The 10608-nt window shown below is 41.6% G+C and overlaps 1 protein-coding gene across 3 annotated transcripts in view; it reads left to right on the top strand.

Annotated features, from left to right (window-relative positions):
- Positions 1-362: 362 nt before the first annotated feature.
- Positions 363-10608, top strand: part of LOC124255726 (alpha-1,6-mannosyl-glycoprotein 2-beta-N-acetylglucosaminyltransferase-like) — a 69941-nt gene continuing 59695 nt past the window's right edge. Inside the window, exon 1 of one of the 3 annotated variants that reach the window (XM_046689629.1) lies at positions 363-575. The gene's annotated coding sequence lies outside the window, so the exon portion shown is untranslated. Of the gene's footprint in view, positions 576-6783; positions 6904-7690; positions 7781-10608 lie in introns of those variants that run through there. The other 2 variants (XM_046689628.1, XM_046689627.1) reach the window with 2 other exon arrangements.

The following is a 10608-nucleotide window of genomic DNA, read 5'->3' as shown; positions in this document are numbered from 1 at the left end:
TAGCTTTCCAGTATTCTTTGGATGAGTGTTTCTTAAGGTCACGAAGCTGTTTACTTGTCTCATTTTGATATTGTCCTATGCTTTTATCCATGCTTTTCTTATATGCCCTTGACGTTTGATATAGCGCATTCTATTTGATGGGGTGTGACGTGGCACATGTTTTCTTAACCTTATGGAATGTTGTTTCATTCATGTTCCTGCACTCAATATTGAGTCTGTTTCCTCTGTTTTCTCCTTATTCTGTTTTTGGACGATTCGCCCGAATACTCCAGACGCCAAAGGTTTTGCGTGCAGCGTCCACTAGCACGTGCGCAATGTCAGTTGCAGGCTCATGACCACATATGGGTCAACACCACATTCGCTTGCGTATTGTGTACGCTCAGTGAGGCGTGCAATACTATCAGTTTCTATATTATGGAAGTAGATTTCATATTTCTTGTTCTGATATCATGACGGTTTGCCTGTAGTAATGTTATCTTCCACTGGGTTTACCGAGGGGTAGACACTTTCATTGGTCATATTTCTGTGGGATTTTAAAATAAAATGGACATAGCAGTGGACATCTGAACGTAATGGTGAGTAGTCAATTATTTCAAACTTAACATATACATGTATACACATAATGGTGACGAAATAACATAATACACTGCAGATTTGCCTTTACATGTTGCTTTGCCCATTGCAATTGTTTTGTCTGAGCCTACTGTACCATTACAGATAAAGAGATTTAAATTCTTACACAGTTCTATCAATCTAATGACATCATTGTTAGCCCAGTCTTCATCTTGTGTGCATTTCTGGACATGGTGGTGTAGGGAGATGTACGAACTGTCAGACATGGTGGTGTAGAGGAGATGTATTAACTGTCAGACATGGTGGTGTAGAGGAGATGTATTAACTGTCAGACATGGTGGTGTAGAGGAGATGTATTAACTGTCAGACATGTGTGGTGTAGAGGAGATGTATGTATTAACTGTCAGACATGGTGGTGTGGAGATGTATTAACTGTCAGACATGGTGGTGTAGAGGAGATGTATTAACTGTCAGACATGGTGTGTGTGAGAGATGTATTAACTGTCAGACATGGTGGTGTAGAGGAGATGTATTAACTGTCAGACATGGTGGTGTGTAGAGGAGATGTATTAACTGTCAGACATGGTGGTGTAGAGGAGATGTATTAACTGTCAGACATGGTGGTGTAGAGATGTATTAACTGTCAGACATGGTGGTGTAGAGGAGATGTATGTATTAACTGTGGAGATCAGACATGGTGGTGTAGAGGAGATGTATTAACTGTCAGACATGGTGGTGTAGAGGAGATGTATTAACTGTCAGACATGGTGGTGTAGAGGAGATGTATTAACTGTCAGACATGGTGGTGTAGAGATGTATTAACTGTCAGACATGGTGGTGTAGAGGAGATGTATTAACTGTCAGACATGGTGGTGTAGAGGAGATGTATTAACTGTCAGACATGGTGGTGTAGAGGAGATGTATTAACTGTCAGACATGGTGGTAGAGGAGATGTATTAACTGTCAGACATGGTGGTGTAGAGATGTATTAACTGTCAGACATGGTGGTGTAGAGGAGATGTATTAACTGTCAGACATGGTGGTGTAGAGGAGATGTATTAACTGTCAGACATGGTGGTGTAGAGGAGATGTATTAACTGTCAGACATGGATGTATTAACTGTCAGACATGGTGGTGTAGATGGAGATGTATTAACTGTCAGACATGGTGGTGTAGAGGAGATGTATTAACTGTCAGACATGGTGGTGTAGAGGAGATGTATTAACTGTCAGACATGGTGGTGTAGAGGAGATGTATTAACTGTCAGACATGGTGGTGTAGAGGAGATGTATTAACTGTCAGACATGGTGGTGTAGAGGAGATGTATTAACTGTCAGACATGGTGGTAGAGGAGATGTATTAACTGTCAGACATGGTGGTGTAGAGGAGATGTATTAACTGTCAGACATGGTGGTGTAGAGGAGATGTATTAACTGTCAGACTGTCAGACATGGTGGTAGAGAGAGATGTATTAACTGTCAGACATGGTGGTGTAGAGGAGATGTATTAACTGTCAGACATGGTGGTGTAGAGATGTATTAACTGTCAGACATGGTGGTGTAGAGGAGATGTATTAACTGTCAGACATGGTGGTGTAGAGGAGATGTATTAACTGTCAGACATGGTGGTGTAGAGGAGATGTATTAACTGTCAGACATGGTGGTGTAGAGGAGATGTATTAACTGTCAGACATGGTGGTAGAGAGGAGATGTATTAACTGTCAGACATGGTGGTGTAGAGGAGATGTATTAACTGTCAGACATGGTGGTGTAGAGGAGATGTATTAACTGTCAGACATGGTGGTGTAGAGGAGATGTATTAACTGTCAGACATGGTGGTGTAGAGGAGATGTATTAACTGTCAGACATGGTGGTGTAGAGGAGATGTATTAACTGTCAGACATGGTGGTGTAGAGGAGATGTATTAACTGTCAGACATGGTGGTGTAGAGAGGAGATGTATTAACTGTCAGACATGGTGGTGTAGAGGAGATGTATTAACTGTCAGACATGGTGGACATGGTGGTGTAGAGGAGATGTATTAATGATGTATTAACTGTCAGACATGGTGGTGGAGAGAGGAGATGTATTAACTGTCAGACATGGTGGTGTAGAGGAGATGTATTAACTGTCAGACATGGTGGTGGAGAGATGGAGATGTATTAATGTAACTGTCAGACATGGTGGTGTAGAGGAGATGTATTAACTGTCAGACATGGTGGTGTAGAGATGTATTAACTGTCAGACATGGTGGTGTAGAGGAGATGTATTAACTGTCAGACATGGTGGTGTAGAGGAGATGTATTAACTGTCAGACATGGTGGGTGTAGAGGAGATGTATTATTAACTGTCAGACATGGTGGTGTAGAGAGGAGATGTATTAACTGTCAGACATGGTGGTGTAGAGGAGATGTATTAACTGTCAGACATGGTGGTGTAGAGGAGATGTATTAACTGTCAGACATGGTGGTGGTAGAGGAGATGTATTAACTGTCAGACATGGTGGTGTAGAGGAGATGTATTAACTGTCAGACATGGTGGTGTAGAGGAGATGTATTAACTGTCAGACATGGTGGTGTGAGAGGAGATGTATTAACTGTCAGACATGGTGGTGTAGAGGAGATGTATTAACTGTCAGACATGGTGGTGTGAGAGAGGAGATGTATTAACTGTCAGACATGGTGGTGTAGAGGAGATGTATTAACTGTCAGACATGGTGGTGTAGAGGAGATGTATTAACTGTCAGACATGGTGTATTAACTGTCAGACATGGTGGTGGAGATGTATTAACTGTCAGACATGGTGGTGTAGAGGAGATGTATTAACTGTCAGACATGGTGGTGTAGAGGAGATGTATTAACTGTCAGACATGGTGGTGTAGAGGAGATGTATTAACTGTCAGACATGGTGGTGTAGAGGAGATGTATTAACTGTCAGACATGGTGGTGTAGAGAGATGTATTAACTGTCAGACATGGTGGTGAGAGAGAGATGTATTAACTGTCAGACATGGTGGTGTGTAGAGGAGATGTATTAACTGTCAGACATGGTGGTGTAGAGGAGATGTATTAACTGTCAGACATGGTGGTGGAGAGATGTATTAACTGTCAGACATGGTGGTGTAGAGGAGATGTATTAACTGTCAGACATGGTGGTGTAGAGGAGATGTATTAACTGTCAGACATGGTGGTGTAGAGGAGATGTATTAACTGTCAGACATGGTGGTGTAGAGGAGATGTATTAACTGTCAGACATGGTGGTGTAGAGGAGATGTATTAACTGTCAGACATGGTGGTGTAGAGGAGATGTATTAACTGTCAGACATGGTGGTGGTGGAGAGGAGATGTATTAACTGTCAGACATGGTGGTGAAGAGGAGATGTATTAACTGTCAGACATGGTGGTGTAGAGAGATGTATTAACTGTCAGACATGGTGGTGTAGAGGAGATGTATTAACTGTCAGACATGGTGGTGGTGAGGAGATGTATTAACTGTCAGACATGGTGGTGTAGAGGAGATGTATTAACTGTCAGACATGGTGGTGTAGAGGAGATGTATTAACTGTCAGACATGGTGTGTAGAGATATATTAACTGTCAGACATGGTGGTGAGAGGAGATGTATTAACTGTCAGACATGGTGGTGTAGAGGAGATGTATTAACTGTCAGACATGTGTGTAGAGTGTCAGACAGGAGATATATTAACTGTCAGACATGGTGGTGTAGAGGAGATGTATTAACTGTCAGACATGGTGGTGTAGAGGAGATGTATTAACTGTCAGACATGGTGGTGTAGAGGAGATGTATTAACTGTCAGACATGGTGGTGTAGAGGAGATGTATTAACTGTCAGAGATGGTGGTGGAGAGGAGATGTATTAACTGTCAGACATGGTGGTGGAGAGGAGATGTATTAACTGTCAGACATGGTGGTGTAGAGGAGAGATGTATTAACTGTCAGACATGGTGGTGTAGAGGAGATGTAGGAGATGGTATTAACTAACTGTCAGACATGGTGGTGTAGAGGAGATGTATTAACTGTCAGACATGGTGGTGTAGAGGAGATGTATTAACTGTCAGACATGGTGGTGGTGTAGAGGAGATGTATTAACTGTCAGACATGGTGGTGGAGAGGAGATGTATTAACTGTCAGACATGGTGGTGTAGAGGAGATGTATTAACTGTCAGACATGGTGGTGGAGAGGAGATGTATTAACTGTCAGACATGGTGGTGTAGAGGAGATGTATTAACTGTCAGACATGGTGGTGAGAGGAGATGTATTAACTGTCAGACATGGTGGTGTAGAGGAGATGTATTAACTGTCAGACATGGTGGTGTAGAGGAGATGTATTAACTGTCAGACATGGTGGTGTGGAGATGTATTAACTGTCAGACATGGTGGTGTAGAGGAGATGTATTAACTGTCAGACATGGTGGTGGAGAGGAGATGTATTAACTGTCAGACATGGTGGTGTAGAGGAGATGTATTAACTGTCAGACATGGTGGTGTAGAGGAGATGTATTAACTGTCAGACATGGTGGTGTAGAGATGTATTAACTGTCAGACATGGTGGTGTGGAGATGTATTAACTGTCAGACATGGTGGTGTAGAGGAGATGTATTAACTGTCAGACATGGTGGTGTAGAGGAGATGTATTAACTGTCAGACATGGTGGTGTAGAGATGTATTAACTGTCAGACATGGTGGTGTAGAGGAGATGTATTAACTGTCAGACATGGTGGTGGAGAGGAGATGTATTAACTGTCAGACATGGTGGTGTAGAGGAGGAGATGTATTAAGATGTATTCAGACATGGTGGTGTAGAGGAGATGTATTAACTGTCAGACATGGTGGTGTAGAGGAGATGTATTAACTGTCAGACATGGTGGTGTAGAGGAGATGTATTAACTGTCAGACATGGTGGTGTAGAGGAGATGTATTAACTGTCAGACATGGTGGTGTAGAGGAGATGTATTAACTGTCAGACATGGTGGTGTAGAGGAGATGTATTAACTGTCAGACATGGTGGTGGAGAGGAGATGTATTAACTGTCAGACATGGTGGTGTAGAGATGATATTAACTGTCAGACATGGTGGTGTAGAGGAGATGTATTAACTGTCAGACACGGTGTGTGGAGATATATTAACTGTCAGACATGGTGGTGTAGAGGAGATGTATTAACTGTCAGACATGGTGGTGTAGAGGAGATGTATTAACTGTGTCAGAGACATGGTGGTGGTGTAGAGGAGATGTATTAACTGTCAGACATGGTGGTGTAGAGAGATGTATTAATTAACTGTCAGACATGGTGGTGTAGAGGAGATGTATTAACTGTCAGACATGGTGGTGTAGAGGAGATGTATTAACTGTCAGACATGGTGGTGTGGAGTAGAGGAGATGTATTAACTGTCAGATGGTGGTGTGGTGGTGTGGAGGAGATGTATTAACTGTCAGACATGGTGGTGTAGAGGAGATGTATTAACTGTCAGACATGTGTGGTGGAGAGGAGATGTATTAACTGTCAGACATGGTGGTGTAGAGAGAGATGTATTAACTGTCAGACATGGTGGTGTCAGAGGAGATGTATTAACTGTCAGACATGGTGGTGGAGAGGAGATGTATTAACTGTCAGACATGGTGGTGTAGAGGAGATGTATTAACTGTCAGACATGGTGGTGTAGAGGAGATGTATTAACTGTCATGGTGGTGAGAGGAGATGTTTTAACTGTCAGTCATGGTGGTGTAGAGAGATGTATTAACTGTCAGACATGGTGGTGTAGTCGAGATGTATTAACTGTCAGACATGGTGGTGTTCAAGAGGAGATGTATCAGCACGCACGACACAGCACGCACGCACGCACGCACACACACTTTCCAACACACACACCCCTATTGATAACAGGAGCAGATTTGAATCCTGTCTAGGTATTGCTCTTGTAGACCTGACACCCGATGACCAATCCAGTTATTAGTTTTATCGATGTATTTAACCATGTATGTGTTGTCAATGTGCAACGTCAATGTGTATCATCAAGCTAATCGTGGCCAAATCCTGTTTCCAGACACCTCTATTTCTAAACTTTTGTGCTTCGTTGCTGATAAGGCTGTTACCATCCTACTGGATTTTGGTGGGAAATAAACAGCACGAACTTCCCTATCGTTCACAATTATATCTCCCCACAGCAGTGTAGGAATGTGACCTCCTGGGTGATTACCAGTGCTTGCCACATAACATAAAGAGCATGTTGCACTGGTACAGGTACATATATGCCGTCGGAAAGTGTATATATCCAAGACAGGTTTATATTTCATGACCAGGTACATATAATCTAGGTAAGTCATTATACTATACCAACCCTACAGATCATATTCAGGTTTCTATTTCAGGGAAGGTATTTCTGTCATATATGTGTCATACAAAAGGTTACGTGTGACAGGTCAGTTTGAGTTAATATATGCATGGGATACGAGTTGCTCTACTTCAGCCATGGCTAGTACTGTCATCCCTGTATCAGGAATGCTCGATGACAACAAATAAACACCATACACTTTGGTCTGTTTGCCAACGATCGGGTTACAGCCTGGTTGACTAATATGGTAAACAGGCTTCTACCATACTTAGTTAAACTATGTAACTTCAAGTGTATAGACACAGTGGTGAGTCAGTTGATATGAACAGTGTGTGTTACAACAGGGTGCACACTTATGTGAAAGCCAATACTGTCAAATACATAGAGCGGGTTCTGGTGTATCCTGCGTAAAGGCATGTGGCTAGTCTTGTTGTGTGACGCGGACAGGGGCAACATTAACAGCAAACTTTCGAAGCGAAAACATTAATGTTAAATATTTTAGACAGTTGTAATTGCTATTTACATTTAAATCAAAATAAAGCTATTCACCCCCGAACACTAAAGGCAGTTGACTGACAATCTGACACGTCAGTCTATATGTAAAATGGTGTATCACTTCAGAAATGTGACGAGTAATCATGGATAGATTTCAGGCCTTGTACCCTCAGTTGAATGTCCGTATACATGAGGATAATTGCGTGCGCGTCTATTCTTATCTCTTACAACGTGGATTTTTCTGTTGTCACCACTTGTTAATCATATCAGTTGACCTTGACCTTGTGGCGTTGCCTCAACATCCGGTTCCCTGGGATGATTGGAAAAGGTGTCATACCCGCAAGTGGGAGACCTGAGGAAACACAGTAAGTCCAGTCCAAGTTGTGTACAAAGACGGCGGCAGATGTATATATTGTGAACAATGAAGAAGTCATACTTCTTACTGTCCTAATACATATATGTATTGAACCGTATTTGCACAATCGTCCAATGAAAACAGTGTCATTTTATCCTTAATAAGTTCAATAATAGCTGTTATACGGAACCAAGATTTCGGCGCGGTCTGTCTCGTGTCAAGGAAATTTGTTACTAATGACATCTACAAAATAGTCATTTTCTTTTGCTATATCCAGCAGCATGACATGGGTAAATAGGTAGGTGTGAGCATCAGTCTGACATGGCGTATCACTAGGCTGCCCACCTGTCCGGACGTCACACCTCTCCATAGTACAGTCTCCTAAATATAAACACAATAGTCAGTATTCAGGTCATACTGATAACACTACAGTTAATGTAGACGCGTGTCTTCTACTTAGCCCAACTCAGCCTCGTTAAAAGATTCGGGATACCAAACTATGTGAGTCAAACTATGTCACTTTTAAAACACAGACTCGTTAGCCCCTCCTACACTGTATATCTATATCCTGGAAACCCGAGATAACGTCCACAGCTGGAATCCAATGCTCTTATATCATGGACAGTATGTTACATTTCAGTGATACGTGCTGATCTGAACTGAAACGTGTAATTCTCTCATATCTTAGTGCCACACAACATCACGCTGCCACGATGATGTATGTCATAAACAAGAAAAGCCTATAAAAAAGGCAACGTTGGAGGCGCCTGAGTAAATTACGAAATTTAGTGAGAAGGGCGTGAGATGATTTGTGGGGTGAAGCTGATTTCAAGAGCATCACGATGACCATATCTCCATCTATTAGAGACTTGCTTCTATTAGAGATCGGTACTCGCATCGCAAATACGGTACTCTCATCTCCAGTGTATATTTCATATCAAAGGTCTTTGTCATGTCTAACCATGTCTGGAAATGAAGTACTAGTGACGGACGGATCAAACATGGTCCTACATAGTGCCACTGTGGATTCGCACAGTGATTGATAAGACGGTATAGCATGGACGCTCAGCTTTCAGCACTCGCGGTACTGTTTGGCCATATATAATAATATTCTTGTTTCTCATTACAGCCCGGCCCAAAAGTTCGACCCGACCCTAACATTATTAAAAAAAATTACACTAGAGAAAAAGTTGACTCTCAAAATGTGCATGAATTTTTTCACACTTCTAAGTTTTGATTTTCTATCGGAGAAGAGATGTAAATTTCCACAGAAATCAGGGAGTTTGGGACGTAAAATAAAATAAAATGTAAAACTACAAGCCGCTCGCCCGACCCATACTTTTTTAAAAAGTGATCAAACATAAGAATATTCTTTTATGTGGCCTTACTGAACACGCCTATCGAACCGATTTTAGGAAACCAGCCCTTCGCTAAATTCCAGGAAAAGCTAATGGGTGCTACAATAATGGAATGGATTTTCCGATTTTGCAATTCGAAACAAAGCACTGAACCTCAGTCTGTTTGGGTCAAAATGATACCGATGAGTCACAATCTTACTCCAACTCGGTTCATGATCAAATATTCATTTAATTTCAACGCAGAATGTAATGAAAACATCAGACCAACTCTGGAAAAAAGTTTCATATAACATTTGTCTCCAACATAAAAAAAAAGTTACTTAACAAACTAAGATAATTTTGTTTTGATTTTCCGTGTGAAGTTCTACGAGGGTAAAGTACCAGACTGAGTAAAAAGCCTCAAGGACGGGTTGCACGTGAAGCTTAAGATGTCAACTTTCAGGGGTTGTATCAAAACTCTTCCGGACTGGAATCTAAGGAAATTCCTGATTCACTTTCACTGCTCTCAGATTGTACAGTTATGATGACTGGTTGAATGGTCGGATAATCTGAACCATAATCAAGTACTGATTTTCTATTTCATTTTCAACTTTTTTTGTACATAGTTTTGCCAGATTGCGGATGTTATTTTACTGATGACTTTGTGTACTTCGTTTTGAACGCCCGAATGTGTGAACGTGGTATTGTTGCGACTCACATCAGATTTTATGATACCCCAGATCAGTTCTATTGAGATTGCAATAGTAAGGCGGTAAACGTAAAGTTTCATGACCATGAGTTTGAGATATTGATCTACCTAATAGATTGATGTTGTTTTGTTGCGCTTTATTACGTCATACAAAACAGGTTTAGTTGCTTTTGATGGAAACAGAATATCTTGTTTTCTGGCCATGTTACCATATCACTTTTCCTGCTGTTGGATGTTGGCGCTGTTGCATCTGGATCCTGCACACTATGATATGGTGTGTTGTCCATAACAATTAAACTATTCCGAGGAAGTGCTTACCAGCTGATTTTTTTTCTCACTTAATTGAAAAAACTTTCCCATTCATTTCAGTGTGGTAATCCCTGTTGTCTTTGCATTTCGCCTTGATCACCCTGAACAATGAGACAGAAACCCACACTTTTACAACCTGCGCATAACACAATGAGTCGCTCACCCTTGCCCAGTGGCAGTTTCCTGTTACATGGTTCTGTAGATGAGCTATCTACACATTGTGTGCTTGCAGGAGGCTGGCGTTCACCCAGTTTCATCCAAAAGCACTGGTCCGAATCCATCTTGACGTTTTGTCTGATTGTGCGTTAGTATGTGTTGCGAAATCGCACGATGTCAGCTCTATCACATAGCACCCGCCTGTTTTCCCCACTTACAGTCCCTTTGGCTCAAAAGCGGACCGATGAATTGCAATCTAACTCGAAAACTAATAAACATAACATACTCAATGAAACGCTGATCACAATCAAAACATCATATCCACTC

This window comes from Haliotis rubra, unplaced genomic scaffold, assembly GCF_003918875.1.
Source record: "Haliotis rubra isolate DU_JTF1 unplaced genomic scaffold, ASM391887v1 Scf607, whole genome shotgun sequence".
In the NCBI taxonomy this organism is placed as follows: domain Eukaryota; kingdom Metazoa; phylum Mollusca; class Gastropoda; order Lepetellida; family Haliotidae; genus Haliotis; species Haliotis rubra.
The sequence above is the reverse complement of the archived record's forward strand: the minus strand, read 5'-3'. Positions and strand labels throughout refer to the sequence as shown.